The sequence below is a fragment of the Cibotium barometz genome, chromosome 7, assembly GCF_041138505.1.
Source record: "Cibotium barometz isolate CiBa-2024 chromosome 7, ASM4113850v1, whole genome shotgun sequence".
NCBI lineage: Eukaryota > Viridiplantae > Streptophyta > Polypodiopsida > Cyatheales > Cibotiaceae > Cibotium > Cibotium barometz.
In genome coordinates this window covers 7,143,547-7,161,637 of record NC_141052.1, presented here as the reverse complement: position 1 = coordinate 7,161,637, position 18,091 = coordinate 7,143,547, and the positions used below count along the sequence as shown (strand labels likewise).

General features: G+C 39.5%; 1 long non-coding RNA gene across 1 annotated transcript; it reads left to right on the top strand.

Moving 5' to 3' along the window:
- The first annotated feature begins 2,445 nt into the window (after nt 1–2,445).
- On the top strand, nt 2,446–9,196 carry LOC147636634 (uncharacterized). The gene is made up of 3 exons (XR_015266122.1): nt 2,446–3,085; nt 8,768–8,840; nt 8,934–9,196. It is a non-coding gene; the product is annotated as an uncharacterized LOC147636634 (long non-coding RNA).
- The last annotated feature ends 8,895 nt before the right edge of the window (nt 9,197–18,091 follow it).

Genomic DNA, 18,091 nt, shown 5'->3' with positions numbered 1-18,091 from the left:
TATAATTTTGGTTAGGATACCATAAAGGACTTTATTAGTACTTTCTGGTTGTCCATTGGCTTGGGGATAGTATAATGATGATTTTCGATGCACCACCAAAAATCTAGTCAACAGATGTTCAATGTAGGCTCCCCCCATGACCAACCTTCTTCGTCAGTGTGCCCATCCATCCTCCTTGATGCCTCGCTCGGCACCACATACTCTACATCGAGAACCCCACCCTGCCAGGAACCCCAACCCTCTGCACTCCCTACCCCTATTCCACTAAAGGAAGGCAAAATTCTCCCCAGTCCCCACAAAAAAAGGACGAGGTGGATCCTCCACTCAATCCCCTCAATTGGCGGCACGACCCCTAGGTTGCACAAAATTTGAATTGGCAATCTGAATCATGCTTGGACGCTAACTCCAACAAACATATTGACAAAATTCACTAATTCCATGGACATCCATGTTCGTAAAATTTGCATTGATGCCAAATAGGATGCCTAGAAAAGGCAACACCCACATCGCTAATGTGGAGGATACAAGTGGCCCAACCTAGAAGCCTAACCCATAACATTCGATTTTATGGGTGAACAACCTATCTGGTAGTCCCCCTTCCTCCTCAAACCTCACATCTGGGGGCAGAATACTGCTGTTGGGAATAAAGGGCCACCATGCCCGCCTAGTGTCTGGGCACCCCTCGGGGTTATACCATTATTCATATACCTATCTGAAAAACCTTAGTGGTACATCATCATTGTACCCGTTAGTACATTCAGATGTATGTCAGCAGATGTATGTCAGATGCCAGGGTTATCTCTAGGGGAAAGAAATACTTTGTCACCTTTGTCGATGATGCTACACGGAAGGTATGGGTTTACCCTATTCATAGCAAGAACGAAGTGCTTGACAAGTTTGCATTGGTTGAGAACCAGACTGATAAGACACTTAAGTGTCTTCGCTCTGACAATGGTGGGGAGTATGTGTCCAAAGCCTTTCTGGCATTTTGTGATAGTAAGGGGATAAAGAGGGAGCTCACTGCCCCTCATAATCCACCCCAAAAAACAGAGTTTGCAGAGCGCATGAATCGGACCATACAGGATAAGGTCCGTACGATGCTGTCTCATGCTGCATTACCCCATGGCTTTTGGGCAGAGGCTGTTATGACAGCCGTTCATCTGATCAATAGGTCACCGAATAGGTCTTTTTGGGGGGGGAGAGTCCCTCAGGAAGAGTGGTCGGGCAATGCAGTCTCAGGGCTATCAGAGGAGTCAAGTTGATCACTGCTTGTACACCAAGAAGGCAACAGATATGGCAGCCTGATTATCTTGGTTTTGTATGTTGATGACATGCTGATTGCTGGCAAGGATACTCATGCCTTGGATTCATTGAAACAGAATCTACATGGCAGCTTTGACATGAAGGATCTTGGTGATGCAAATCACATTCTTGGAATGCGGATACTCAGAGATAGGTTGAAGGGGTTACTCTATTTATCTCAGCAGGAGTATGTATCCAAGATTTTGTGATTCTAATTGGGTTTGATGTTATGACATGCAATTATCCACACTAACGGCTTTTACTTTTGTCTTGGTGATTTATGGCTTAGTAAGAAACATCTGACAATGGCCACTTTGAGTTGTGAGGTAGAGTACAAGGTAGCTTTTACAGTGGAGTGTATATGGCTGACACCTTTTGGCAGATCTTGGTGTTGGACAACAGTCCCCCACCTCCATCTTCATTAATAGCTAGAGTGCATTATCCATTATTGCAAGGAACCAAGTATTTCTTGCTCCCATAAAGCACATTGACTTACATTATCATTATGTCAACAAGGAGAGGCTCGTTGAAGGAGATATTAGCATGGTTTATGTCTCTATAAATGACAATGTGATTGAGTCACTTTTTCTCACTTTAGGAGTTTTTTTCCCCAAGCGTATGTACACAGTCTTATGAGTGTGTGTAAGTAGTTGTTTACCTAAATGAACATTCTCCTTGCATGAGATAAGAAAGAGAGAAGATGCAAGGGTTAGTTCGGGAACACCCTTAGCCAACCCTAAGAGAGTTAACTCCTCGATGTGAAACTGCTGGGGGTGCCCCAAGCAGAGCTTTTTATAAGCTAGGTAGAGAGCAATGAGATAAGGAGCTATGGAAAGCACAACTTTGATCTCAATGCCTTCATGTGTGCAAGGAGGGAGGGACACAGAGATAGAGAAGGAGAGGATATGTTGGAGACAACACATGTGTGAACAATCTCTTAGGATTAGATATTATGCAAGTGTGCAAGTGTGTAGGATGCCATTCCTTGGGAAAAACTAGTCCAAGTTTGATTGAGTCAAAAGATAAGGCTAAAAAGCCTATAAAATCATGTATTTTTTAGAGGTTTGAACAATCAATCAAATCCTTATTGAATCGTGCAAACTTGTTCCCCTTTGAGAATTGTATTTGTTACATCCATCTCTCTCTCTCTCTCTCTCTCTCTCTCTCTCAGGCTCCACACACTAGTAGCTATGGATCCTTTCAAACCACCATAGCTGAACCTATGCAAAGCTTCTATAACAATTGGTATATCAGAGCCCTGACTGCCATTGCCCTACAGCAATCGCCTGTGTAAAGCCGAATCAATAAGAATTTTTTTTAACACCTTGCGCATCTACTCCACCTGTCCACCTGCTTCAGTGCCGAGCCCGCATCTACTCCACGTGTCCACCTACTACAGCGCCGGCTGCCACTTATTGAAGCCGTCCAAGACCACCTGCCAGTGCGATGACGTTTTTGTAGATCTAAAGCCTTATTAAAAGGCTACGCAATCGCCAACCTCGACTTCGACCGGCAGCGCTGCCCCACCGAAACCATTGCCCCTCAGCTCGTCGACCGGCTGTTTCAAATTCGGAGAGCCAACTCGACCGGCTGTTTCAACCTGCCTTGCTAAGAAGGCTGCGCTGAGCCACAACGTGTTTTGCAGCCGACTGCCCAACGAATCGTCTGCAAGCAACTTCTTGGTCTTAGTAGTTGCTTGGCTCGTCTCTCAAAAGATAGGCATGGCCTTGAGCACATGGGCGACGGCTTGAAGCGAGCAGCAAGGCGATGTGATCTAGATAAGGTTCACACCATTTTAATCATTATTTTTTTAATTTTTTTAAAGAAAACAATAGTAGGGTGTTTCCATGGTTTAAGAAAGACTTTTTTTTAATGTCCATGTGCATGCCTTTGAGCTTCATTTGTTCAGCTTCTCAATTGATTTTCAAGAAGTTCTATTTAGGGAAGCTCATTATTGGAATGTTTTTTACCCATCAACTTGGGCATTCATCTAGTGTATTTTTGTTGTAGACGGGATAAACACTGGCTAAGACCCCGTCAAATTGTTAGCATTTTCACAGAATTTTTGACTAAGGGAGAAAATTGTAAATTGTGTGAAGTGATCTCAAATTTTGTAAAGGATTTAGACATTTCTCTTGACCTATAAAGAGTAAGACTATCCTTTTCATTAATCATGGCTTCTGAAGCAAAAATTGATAAATTGAAAGGAGAAGGTTTCACACCTGGCAAACGAAGGTCAAATTCACTCTTATGAGAAAAGGAATATGGAATGTGGCAAATGGAAAAGAAAGAAAACCAATAACTCGGGAAGGAGAAGTTTCTTGGCTAGTCAAAGACGAGAAGGCCCTTGCTATTATAGCCTTGGGATTAAGTGACTCATTTATCCATCATATTGATGGGTGTGATACATTACATGAGGCTTGGGTACATCTTGAAACTGTGTTTGGTGTACAAAGTTTAGCTTGCTTTTGAGCTAAAAATGAAACCAGGGGACTCTCTCTCCTTGCATTTTAACTCAATGAAAAGCATGCTAACACAATAGGCAAGTATCGAAGCTGCCCATAGAAGAAGACATCACAATTGCAGTCTTAATCAAAAGTCTTTCAGATGAAGAGTATGGTAATATTGTTACCACTCTTACAAATCTACAAACATCAAAATTAGTGGATATTGAAGCTTCTCTATTAGAGGAGGAAAGAAAGAACAAGTAAAGAAATTCTAGCTCCAACTGCAATGGGGGGGGGGGGGGGGGCTTATTTCACAAAGTAGAAGAAAATGGGCTACACCAACACCAGGAATTTGTCCAAGGGCATCATCAACAAAACCAATAATGGATGTGGATTATGTGGTAAGAAGGATCATAAGGAAGAAAATTATTTCTTGAAGCAAAAGACCAAAGCTCTGATTGTTGAAGATAATCAAGAAGAAGATGATGAAGTGGAGGCCTCACTAGAAAAGGCCAATCTTATGGTTGACTTAGATTGGTCTTTTTAGGCTACTCTTGCTACCAACGACCTCTTGGCTTGACATTTGACAAGCAACCGCCAACTAAGATTTATATCAAACCTATGGGTATTAGATATCTAATGTATCCAGATATATATCACTTGATAGAACATTTGACAAGATTTATATCAAACCTATGGGTACTCTTGCTTGTCTTAGATTGGTCTTTTTAGGCTACTCTTGCTACCAACGACCTCTTGGCCACCTGCCATTTGACAAGCAACTGCCAACTAAGATTTATATCAAACCTATGGATATTAGATATCTAATGTATCTAGATATGTATCACTTGATAGAACATTTGTGTATCTAGCATTGTATCAATCCCTACATGCATTAGAACATTTATTGTAGGGGAGATGTTGGAGATAACACATGTTCTCTTGCTATTTATCCTTATATGGGCTCCAATATCAAAGCAAAAATATGTAGCCGTAATGTATAACTACGTGTGAACACTCCTTATGAGTGTATGTGTGGGTGTGTTTATATGTGAACAATCTCTTAGGATTAGATATTATGCAAGTGTGCAAGTGTGTAGGATGCTTCCTTGGGAAGAACTAGTCTAAGTTTGATTAAGTCAAAAGATAAGGCTAAAAAGCCTATAAAAGCATCTACTTGGTGGAGGTTTGAACAATCAATCAAATCCTTATTGAATCATGTAAACTTGTTCTCTTTTGAGAATTGTATTTGTTACATATCTCTCTCTCTCTCTCTCTCTCTCTCTCTCTCTCTCTCCACACACAGTAGCTATGGATCCCTTCAAACTACCATAGTTGAACTTAAGCTTCCATAACATGATAAAGCGAAGATAGAGAGCATCACCTCTATAAGCACACACTCACAATCAAGCAAGCAAGCATGCATCAACACACAAGCTCACCACCACAGGAGAGCAAGAGAGAAGAAGAAGAAGACTCAAATGTGATAATGGGATTGTATCCTTTTCATATTTCATCAAGTCACTTATACACATGAGCTCCTTTTTTACAATGGCCGACCGTCCATTAACAATTAGGGACCCAAAATTGGTTCTCTAACTCTATGTACACCTAGGCTTTGTAGCTCATGGTTGGCATTACACATGTTGTCAGCTTAGTCATCTCTTGGCCTACAAGGTGATTATTTTGAGTCAGGATCTCTTGATATTTCAGCGAGGTGTTTTGGGCTTTCTCCATGTATACATACTTTGGGTTTTGGATGTGCACTATGATCATGAGGATTGGTTAGTGAGCTTTCCATCGGTTTTGAGATTTGCACTATGATCATAAGAATGGGCTAGTGCACTTTTCCTCAGATTTGAGCTTTCTTTTGACCCGGGAGCTACTATTACATTGGCTTTAGGAGTCCACGATGTATACCATACCTATCCATTTGATTCTAGAGGATACACTGCTAGCTTCATCATCCATAGTGGTATCTTATTCTTTCCATTTAATCTAGATCATTATGGAGCCATTGTCTCAGAGTTCACATGCCTCGAATTTCCTTTTGATCCAGGAGGGGGGAAAGTTTGCCTCATCATCGATATTGGTTCTCTACATTTTCCATTTGACCCAGGCAGTTAGAGAGCCACTACTTTGGATTTCTCATAGCTTGGATTTCCTATTAATCAAGGCAGTTGTATCCTTGGCCTCAACTTGACAACATCCCATTTTCCTTTCCCTTTGATCGCAAGGCTCTTGTGACTTTGATACAACTCATGTTTTGGCATTGATCCTAGTTATGGGTGATATTGGCTTTTGTATATAGCCTTTTACATGCTACCTCAGAGGTTCAGCCTCAACTGCTTCCTCTGAAGCAAATCTTAGTACATACAGACCACATGATGGCTTTCATGGGAGTTGGCTCATGATCCCTCATTTATCACATGGCTTTTCATGGATATGGTTTAGATCCATTCCTAAATCTAAGTTTAGTTATTTCCCTTCTTTTTCACAATATTTGTGTTACTTCTTTTGTAAAAAAGTTAAAAATTTATCTCTTTATCATCCTATTAGCGTGATGGAACTCCCTTGTATGCTTTATATGGTTATTTCTCTCTCTGGCTAAATCCTTTGATATGAAATGCATAGACTTCAAAAACATGGAACCATATCTATTAAGCTTAAGAGTATACTAGGAGAGAATTAAATCTTAGAAATAGAATAACACAAGAAGTATTAGTTAAGTGGGAGTACCCCATATAAGATGCCACATATGGGAAGACATAAATAAACTTCAGTCAGAGTATCCATCATTTGCTATGAGGACCATATCTACTTAAGAGTATGCTAGGAGAGAAAGAAATCTTAGAAATAGAATAATACAAGAAGTATTAGTTAAGTGGGGGGTTATACCCCATAGAAGATGCCACATGGGAAGATGTAAATAAACTTTAATCAGAGTATCCACATCTTTTGCCTTGAGGATAGAGACCTTTGAAAGAGGGGCAGATGTAAGGCCTCGGTTTACCAAAAATGAATTTAAATTGTCACTTAAAGGCGTGCAAATGTGCAACTATGAAGCATGTATGATTATTTTTAAAGTATTTATTATGCTCTTAAATAAGAGTCAAGATAGTGCTTGAGTTCACGGAGGAAAAGGTGGGCCAGACATAATTTTATTATTATTTTTAAAGTAAATATTATGCTCTTAAATAAGAGTTAAAATCGTGCTTGAGTTCATGGTGAAAAAGAAGGGCTAGGCATAATCTAATTTAGAGTCCCATCATGAAGAAAAAGGTGGACTAGATAGAATTTGGTTCAGAGCCATGATAAAAAGGTGTGGATTATGCAATGTATATATGTGAAAATTATACTAAGACTTACAATTAAATTGGATTGAATGGTATTTGTATGTTTGAATTTGATTTAATTAGAAGGTTAATACTCTAAGCTTGGAGGTATGTGTGTAAGCTCCATAATCCGGACCGCCAACATGAAGGCGAGATCACATCGGTCCAGTCCCCGTTGGCCCAGTAAAAGGGTGAGGTGCATCCACCCTCAGATAGCATGGGAAGGTCAAATGACTACGACCACGTCAATCCGCTACCGCTAGCAATTGTCTAGCTTCTACTACCAATTGAACCCCCCACCGGTTTCATTAGGTTGGGCCGTCTTCTCTGACTTTACCTCCTAGATAATAGATAACCGGTTTCATTAACCGGTTTACCTACTAGATAATAGATAAGATGAATGATTTGGACTAGCCACTACCTACAAGCCACTAGAAGAGATCTTTACCTACTAGATAAGTAGCATTAATCACTAGATAAGTAGCATTAATCACTAGATAAGTAGTATCATCCGGATGGAGTACTCAAAGACTAGATAAGTCGTGCTAATCACTAAAGTGAATATTACATAATGTCCACATTTTGGCTAATGGGGACGCTTGGATGCTAGTAGTGAATTGGTTTCGTGGGTGACCCTGCATTAAATACTAGTGTTATTAGTATAGCTTGAGACCATGCTTGATGGTTGTATGTTACTAAAGTGTAACAAGTAGTGCTATGCTTGACGACTGTGTTTTGTCAAAGTGAAACAAGTGGAATACGCTAGACAACTGCACATGGTTGAAGTGTAACAAGTGGTTTATGTAAATGACATGCCATGCTAAATGATATGTATAGTGATACGCTCATCGAAGTGCAATAAGTGGTGAGACACACCATGCTAAATGATGTGTATGATGATACTCTCATCGAAGTGTAACAAGTGGTGTGAGTGTATATTATGTTTGTTCCTATCAACGTTTCATATTGGGATTAATTGTTGTGATAGCAATTAATTAGAATAACTAATGTGTTTACGTTAGTGAGATAGGGGATGAGTAGTGCGTGTGTCGCACATGGAGGATCTTGTCTATATCATCTCAGATTATTATTATTTCGTATGAGTTCTTTTTGTTGGCTATGTGCCAAATGATTATACATATTATTTATGCATGCTTGTGCATGGCATTGCTGTATTACTAGCACATATGTTAGATAAGTTTTGGTTATTTTAGACTCTGGGTGTGAACAAGCTTTAATATGCTTGAGTTATTTTTGTAAAAGTGAAAAAGAAAGCCCTATCTTGTATGCACAACTATTATTAGGTCCTTGTGCTATATATTGAATACAATTCTCAAAACACTCATGTCGTGAAAGTGGAGGTGCATGCATGAGAGGGAGATTGCACCCAATAGTGAGTTGATGGTGATGTTTACTCTATCTCATGTTTTATGTTATGCTTTAATCTTGTCAATTTGATTCAAGTCTATTCTTTTTCCTTGATGTTTATGTGAGTTTGATGAATTCTTCAAGAAGTAGATGAGGTCCCGTGTTAGTGGTATGAGAGCTATGGGTACTTGTACTACTTGAAGAAAAGGAGAAAATCAAAACCTTGATTTTTGGTTGAAGTTTTTGGAGCAAAGGAAGCTTGAAAATTAATTTTTGAAGGGTTTCAACAATTGTTCTCATTGCCGTGGACTTCAGAGTTGGATAGAAGAAGCACAAGAATCAAGAAAGACAAGGACATATTGTGGAAGACCTTTGGGCACAAGGAAAGGTAATTTTTAACATTGGATAATGCTGTTTTCACACCCTTGCAAGAAAACCACTTCTCACCTTCCTCTTCTTTTTTCTTTTTTCTTTTTAATAGGTTTTTTTCCAATCCTTCACCAATGGATTGATTTCAGCAAGGGATCGAGATTATCGCTCTACTCTCAATTTTGCAGAAGCTTCATCATCAAACTTTTCTATAATTAACAGATTTGGATTTCCTATTCTTGCGTGCCAGCTATTTGGCGTTTTTTTCTCTCCCTTCCGCTGGCCACCATCTTTCTTGTGTTCTCTCTCTCTCTGCTGCCACCTTCGCCATCGCCGGGTTCTTCTTTTTCTACTGTGCACGCCGGGGTCGCCTTATTTCCTGTATGTCACAAAAGCTTTAAGCTTTAATTATTAAAGCTTTAGATTAAGCTTAATAAAGCTTATATTCAAAGCTTTATCTTTTTTGTTTTTTAAAAAAAAAGTCTATAAGCTTTTCTTTATTATTCATCCTCTCTCTCTCTTCGACTATGCGATTGGTAATTTTTTAAATCTCATTCTCTCTCTCCTCGTGGCTAGCCGCACTCAAAAGCTTAAACTATTTAAAAAAAAAAGCTTTGTAGTGTGAAGCTTAAACTATAAGTTTATGATGCAACATATATTAAAAACCTCAAGCATTTACATCCCCACTCTCCTTACCATTAAAAGAATTTCCAAGCTCTACTCTTCAAGGGGTTAAATCGTCATCAAAGCTCTAAGTCAAAGTGGAAGGATTCTAGCAAATTGTGCAACACGCATAACAAGCCATCGAAAAATACAAGGGTCAAGTCTCTCAAGCTCTTTATGGAAAGTTCATACCCGCTTTGATACTACTCGACGGTCTCTTGGCACTTGTGGATTTTCCTTCTCATGGCACAAGCTGAATGAGCATCCGACTTCTTACAAATTACGGGTGAAAGCTAAGTATTATTATTATTTCTATAATTTTCATTTCTACATTTAAAATTTGCACCTTTTATCTATTTATTTCATCATGAATCCTCTATCCCCAACCATTCAAGAGCAAATTCAGTAACTCCAAAACTAGATTCTAATTGAGAGGGAGTTGAGAATGGATCTAGAGGATAGGTTATCCCACAAGAAGAGGCATAGAGGTGCTAATAATGCTTCTTTAGACACCGATGGTGGTGACCAAATTCAAAGAGCCGTGCAAGCTACTCTTAGAGCTTAGGAGTCTAGGAAGGAGAAGAAAATTAGCCCGCAAAGCTTTCACCTTTCAAAATTTTGATGACAAGAAAGATGCTCGCACAATACTTGCTTGGCTTAGTTAACTTGATGATTACTTTTCGGAGAGAAATTCTCTAAGAAGGATGAGATCAAGTGTGTTGTCAATCATTTGGTGGACAATGTAGCATTATAGTAGTGGAACGTGATTAGTACGAGCAAGTGTAAACTAAAATCTTGGAAGAAGTTTCAAAAGCTCATCAAGAAAGATTTGTTACTCTCACAGTACAAAGCTAGGGCTAGACAATGATGCCCGAGGGCTTCACGTAAAAATATGTAAGTGTAGCATGTGAGTTCATCAGGAGGGGTATATTAATTTAAAAAAATTATAGAATTATATTTACAAGAGAAGGTTTTTTAACTATTTTTTAAAAAAAACCGTAAGTTTATGAAGAAAAAGGGGTCATTTATTCACAAAAGTATGTAAGTGCAAGGGGTTTTTAAAAATACTCCTTGAACGTATGTGATACATAGGATTTCTACATAGTGCACCCCTTGAGCAATGATGGTCCATCTTCAGACAGCTTGAGGAAGAGAATATATCCACTTATGTAGATATATTTTAGCAGACTTTGTTATAAATACAAGTAATTAAGAAAGTTCACAAAAAGGATCAAAGAAGAAAGTTTATAGTAGGTTTGAAACCCACAATTCAATAAAAAGTGAACATGTTTTGACCGCACTCTCTTAACTTCGCTATTTTCTTAGCCTTAAATTGTGAAAAGAAAAATTGCATTCCAAAGGAAGCAAGAACACCTCAAACCATGATATCAAAGTTCTTGAAGTCTAAAAAAAGCTTCAAAAATCATTTGATAAACCCCTCAATGACAATAACACAGGTATTGATACCAAGGTTGATGATTCTCAACAAGCTAATAAAGATGATACAAAGAAGTGTTTTAGGTGCAACTAGATTGCACATATTACATCAAATTGTCTACAAAAGTCAAGGAATATTTCACTTAGGATAAATATGATTGATGACGATGAAGAAGGATACTTATACTACGACAAATATTCCGACTCCTAAGGTAACATACACATTTCTTTTAACAATTTTTACAATAAATTTTATTCAAGAGTTTTCATGAATTTCAAGGAGAGTTGTTATGCATCAAAGTAGAACTTCTTGGAGGAAGTCGCCCTTCCATCTTAAACTCTACTTTATGAATTTTCACTACGTATTAGCCTTGTGGTATGGGACACAAATATTAATCTTGTGTGAAGGATCACGATGCATACTTATCTCTAGATTTATGTGGGATAATTTTTGGTGGTATGGAACACTAGAATTTATTACACATAGAATTCCTTGATAGAATGTATATCTGTCAATGATTAGAGAAGAATGTCTATATGTTAGAGAAGATACTAGAATTTTTATAGACATAGAATGTCTATATGTTAGAGAAGATACTAGAATTTTTATTTTGTAAGACCTTGATCTCCTTTGCTCGTAATATAGACCTTGATCTAACATATAGACATAGAATGTCTATATGTTAGAGAAGATACTAGAATTTTTATTTTGTAAGACCTTGATCTCCTTTGCTTGTAATAAGGAAATGTGTAACTGAGGTCACTTTCTTATCTAGGCAAGAGGGATGATACATAATGTCCACCCTTTGGCTAAACAGGGACACCCGGACGCTAGCATGCCATGCTAGTAAATTAGTATCATAGATGACCCCACATTAAATAGCTACCTAGTGTTATTGGTATAGCTTGTTGAGATTTAAGCTCGATGACAGCTTGTGCCAGTTGCATTATGTGTTGGCATGTTCGGTAGTATCATGTGTGAGACATAAATGACCGTGTCCAGCTGGTCATTGTTGTGTGGACAGTAGCTAGGGTTAGCAGTGTGTGGACACAACACAAGTAGTAAGTTGTAGCTTTTCTATTATGGCTTTTGCATTGTGTGAGATGGGACATGGCTTCCCTCTATGGTTAGAGTTTCAGTAATACATTAGGGTTTTCTCCTCTGTGTGTGTGTGTGTGTTCCCTCTCCCTCTACCTGTTTTTCATCATGGTATCAGAGCAAGGTTCTCTCTATTAGGGTTTATGAGTGAGTGAGAGAAGAGGGAGAAGAAGCTGTGGAGCTTGCCATCGGAGATGTGAAGCTTGGAGCACATCGATTTTCACTAGATCTGAGAGCTTAGCACACCGATTTTCACTAGATCTGAGAGCTTAGCCTACCGGGTAAGGAAAACTAAACATCCTTGAGCGGATTGCAGATGCAAAATCACAAACAATATCAGATTTGAGTTGCCCAAAGCAAAGAAAAATTTTGTTTTGCAAGCTCTCCATTGAAGCTTGATAACGGTGAATGTATGTTGCAAATGGTTCCAAATCTGGCAAAGGTTCATGTATCTGGCAATGGGAATGTGTTGGCAACTCATGTGCAAGCCCTAGAGTGGTTCTGGAGCAAGTGTGATGCATTGAAGTGTTGGAAAATTTCTGTTTTGAAGCCCTCACAAAAATAGTGAATAGATGCTCATTTTTGAAGCAATGGGAGCCGGTTTTTTACAAAAATCACAAGGTTGATGGCTTGGGTGCATGCCTAGGGGTGTTGGAAACTCATATATACCATCATTAGCCACACCTAACTCTTCAATTCTCCCTAATTACAGGCGGCGCAGCTTGGGAGGCTAGAGCAGTTTTTAGCTTTTTGATTGATTCCTTGCCCAATTTTCTTAGCGATATTATGGTACACATAGAGGAGAAGGATACTATGTGTTTTGTTAGAGAAATTATGCATTTGGGAGCCAATTATGACGTGATTAAGAGAGCTATTAACTGTGATTAGTGAAACAGAGGGTTGTCAATTGACTAATTAATCACTCAATTTTGACAATTGGTTTAATTCCTTTTATACGGGGTTAGTAGACATCATTGCTAAGCTAATGAATGCCTGGTCCCTCAATTTGGACAAGATTTGAAGAAATTAGAGCATTCTTTTCTACTAGTTTTATTGGTTTTTCTCAAAACAGATAAGGGGATTTGATATTTCTGGTATGTATGCACCTTGGTTAGTGTTGATAAGCAACATTGAGCTTGTTCAGGTGTTAATGCAAGTTATCTACACTTGATCAAGCGACACTTATTAGAGTGTGGTTGAGCTGAGGAAGGCTCGTTTTTAGGATTGGATATTTGCAAAAGGTGCATTTGCATCATTGAGCAAATATGTGAAACAACCCAGTACAGATTGTGGGTGAGAAGTTGGATAGAAAGAACTTCCAGGCATGGAAGTACAGGATCAAAAGCTTTCTAAAAGGAAAAGGATTTTGGAACCTTGTTACAGGTGTGGAGCCCGAGCTGGATCTACCCCGACAACCTACACAACAACAAGTTGCAGCTCATAATAAACAATGGACAGAGAGAGCATACAAAGTTTTGCATTACTTGTCTATATGTCTCGGATGCTATACTCATACATATACATGATGCTGAGAATCCCAAGGATGCATGGGATACTTTGGTAAAGCTATTTGATACAGATACTAGCGCTCGTAAAAGTCTCAATTGAGATAACATATTCACAATGTGAAGCGGAAAGGAAGGAGTATGCATGATTATGTACAAGAGATTAAGAAGTATGCAAATGCATTGGCAACTATCAATGCCCCCATTCCCTGATGATGATTTGGTAAACATTGCCTTGCGTGGTCTTGGGAAAGAGTACAAGTCTTTTGATACATCTATCTCTGTTCGGAGTACAGGTTTACTAGATTTTGATGAGTTGGTTTCACTCTTGCTTGTTGAGGAAATTAAACTCAGTGACCCTTTTCATGATGCATCTACTAGCCATGATGATCATGGCAAGAATCAGGCTTTCTATTCACAAAGGGGATTTAGAGGCAGGGGGAGATCTCCATCACGAGGTCATGGTGTTGGTCGTGGATGGCGGGAGAGGTCACCACAAAACAGAATTTTCAGCCTTCATATGGTGCTAGAGGTGGTCGTGGATATTCACCTCAAATAGGTAGAGGTAATTCTCGTGGAAGAGGACGTTGGGTGACAAGGCCAACAAGCATCTATGCAAAATGTGGAATGCCATTACTATGGAAAGTTTGGTCATATGGCTCGTGACTGTTACTGCAAACAGAATGATTTGAGAGGGGGTAGAGCACAACATGGAAATTATGCAAATAGTAAAAATTTTGCATCAAGCAGTCATGATGGTAGTGCAAATCACTTGTTTGCCACCATGAAACATGTCATGGGGTCTATGATGACACATGGTGACAGTGATGACACTTGGTATATGGACTCTGGAGCATCAAACCATATGACTTGTCATGGAGAATGGTTTGAACATATGAAGCCAATGGATGTGAAAGGCTATGTGGAGATTGGTGATGATTCTCAGCATGCTATCACTTATGTTGGGAGTGTGCCATTGGTGATGTACAATGGTGAAATGAAGTCTATGTCATACGTCTTATATGTGCCTTCTATTACAAAGAGTTTGGCCTCAGTTGGTCAAATGGTTGAGCAAGGTTTACAAGTTCGTTTCAATGAGCATGGTTGCTTCGTTGAGGATTTCAAAAATGGATGTAGAGTCACTGCCAAAGGCAAGAAAGAAGGTAGGTTATTCAAATTGGATGCTGGGATTCCTGAGTTGAAATCGGCTATGTTCTCTAAAAGCCAAAATGTGGTACAAGACATTGAAATGTGGCATAAAAGGATTGGACATGTGAACATACAAAAGTTAAAGAACATGCAGGCAAGAGGCATCGTTGGTGGGCTGCCTAGATTCAAGTATGATGGGAGTATGCATGTATGTGATGCTTACCAGTTTGGAAAGCAAGCAAGGTTTCCATTTCCTAAAGAAGGCAACATGAGTAGCAGGCCACTTGAGATTATTCATAGTGATGTATGGGATCCTGCTACACAAAGCCCATCCATTAAAGGCAGCATGTATTATGTGACATTCATTGATGATTTCAGCAGAATGACTTGGATTTACTTTCTCAAAGAGAAGAGTGAAGTGTTGGGAAAGTTTATGGACTTCAAAGCTTTTGCAGAGAAGCAGTATGGCTATTGAATAAAATGTTTGAGGACAAAACACACACCTCAGCAAAATGGTGTTGCTGTTGAGAGAAAAAATAGAGTCATTGGTGATGTGGCTAGGGCAATGCTCAATGAAAAGAGCATGCCAGACTTTTATTGGGCAGAAGCGTGTGCCACAACGATGTATATACTTAATAAGACACCCACAGGTGCCATACATGAAAGTATGCTAGAGATGCGTCTTGCAGGTTTTAGGCCATACATTGGACACAACAAAGTGTTTGGTAGCATAGCTTATATACATTGGACACAACAAAGTGTTTGGTAGCATAGCTTATATACATGTCCCAGATGAGAGAAGGAAGAAGCTAGATCCTAAGGCAGAAAAGTGCATTTTTGTTGGGTATGCACATGATCGCAAGGCATATAAATGTTACAATCCACATACTAGGCATATAAATGTTACAATCCACATACTAGGCAAGTGCTTATTTCACGAGATGTGGTGTTTTATGAACCTGCTGGTTGGTACAAGGCAAAGGATGAGGCTTTCATTGATTCCATTGATGCTGATGTGCATGTGAACTTGCCACAAACAAGTTCTACTTCTATGTCTAGGCCAACAGAGTCTGAGAGTAGCACTAGATGTCCATGGTGTAAGGACGTTTGAGACATGATAGTGCAAGCATTGGGAGTAGTGTTATGGATAAAGGAAAAAAGAAGGTTGAAGGAATTGGCATTACAGGTTATGAGCCATCAAGTTCAGAAAGTTTGGATGAGGAACTTGGCATACCAATATTATGCACACCAGGCGCAAGAAGGCAGGATAAATATGTGCCTCCACATGCTAGAGTGACAGGGTGTTTAGAGTGATCCACATGCATTGTAGAGATCCCAAAGGGTCAGGTATCCAGTTAACAAGTTGACATATCGCGACTTTGCTATGCATTACGCATATATGACCTCTTTGGTGAAGCATGTGGAACCTACATGCTATGCAGAAGCTATTGGGAAGCATGTATGGGAGAAGGCAATGGATGTTGAGATGGACGCATTGGTCCATAATGAAACTTGGTATTTGGTTGCCTTACCACAAGGCAAGAATGTCATTGGTTACGAATGGGTTTATAAGGTGAAATGCAAATCAGATGGTTTATGCCCATGCCCAGATGTTTATCTTCCCTCCTTTACCTTCAATTTCTCTAGTATTGCATTAGCTAAGGGTTATGCACAAACCCAAGGCTTGGACTATGATGAAACATTTAGTCCAGTTGCAAAGATGGAAATAGTGAGAGCAGTCATTGCTATGGCTGCAGCAAATGGTTGGAAAATGCATCAAATGGATGTGAAAAATGCATTTCTAAATGGTGATTTACAAGAAGTTTATATGGCACAGTCAGAAGGATATGTACACCCGAGGTACCCCACATGTATGTAGGTTAAAGAAAGCATTATATGGTTTGCAAAGCACCTCATGCTTGGAGTGATAAGATAAGCCGATATCTTATCTCCATTGGATTTCAGGTTTCTTCAGCAGATTCTTCACTTTATGTGAAGAAAACAAATCATGGGATTGTCTTGCTTGTCATCTATGTGGATGACTTGATTGTCACAGGAAATCATGCTACAGATGTTATGCATATGTCAAGAAGGCATTGAGTGGGCAGTTTGATATGAAAGACCTAGGTGAATTGAGATATTTTCTTGGGATTGAAGTGATCAAAGACAACACAAGAATACTGTTAGTGCAACGCCAATATGCATTGGATATGTTGGCAAGATATGGGATGTGACAGGGTGTAAGCCAATGAGTACATCTTTGGAGCAGAATGTGAAGCTACGGGCTGATTTTGGTGGAGTTGCATGATCCATCTATGTATAGAAAGATGGTTGGCAGTCTTATTTACATGACTATCACACGATCGAATCTAAGTTATGCTGTGGGGCTAGTAAGCCAATTTATGCAAAGCCCCAGAAAACCTCATTTGGATGCAGTGAGACGCATTATGTGCTTTGTAAAGACCATTTCACATTATGGTCTTCTTTATGAGCATGGTAAAGACTTGGATGTATACGGCTACACAGACACAGATTGGGCAGGTAGATCGTATGATAGGAGGTCCACTAGTGGTTATGCCTTTACATTTGGAAGTGCAGTGGTGAGTTGGAGCAGTAAGAAGCAACCTACTGTTGCTTTATCTAGTACAGAGGCTGAATACAGGGGTGCAACCATAGCTGCATGTGAAGGAGTATGGTTAAAGAGTCTCTTGGCTGATTTGGGTGAGCCTATTGATGGCAAGGTTGTCATTCATTGTGACAACATGAGTAGCATATAGTTGGCCAGGAATCCAGTCTTTCATGCAAGGACCAAACATATAGAGGTCCACTATCATTTTGTCAGAGAGAAAGTGTTGGATGGTACAGTGGATTTGCAGTATGTGAAGACTGAGAGGTGGCGGACATCTTTACAAAGCCACTTGCAGGGAGAAGTATGAGTACTTCCATACTATATTGGGAGTACATGGGATGAGCTTGAGGGGGAGTGTTGAGAGCTTTGATAGCCCAAGCTCATCTACATCTTCATCTATGGCAGTACATCATGAGCTTGAGAGGGGTTGTTAAGATTCAAGCTCAATGATAGCTTGTGCGAGTTGCATTATGTGCTGGCGTGTTAGGTAGTAGCATGTGTGAGACATAAATGACCGTGTCCAGCTGGTCATAGTTGTGTGGACAGTAACTAAGGTTAGCAATGTGTGGACACAACACAAGTAGTGAGTTGTAGCTTTTCTATTATGGCTTTTGCATTGTGTGAGATGGGACATGGCTTCCCTCTATGGTTAGGGTTTTAGTAATACATTAGGATTTTCTCTTGTGTGTGTGTTCCCTCTCCCTCTACCTGTTTTTCATCATAGCTTAAGACCATGCTTAACCGGTGTATGTTGTTAAAGTGTAACAAGTAGTGCCATGCTTGCTGAC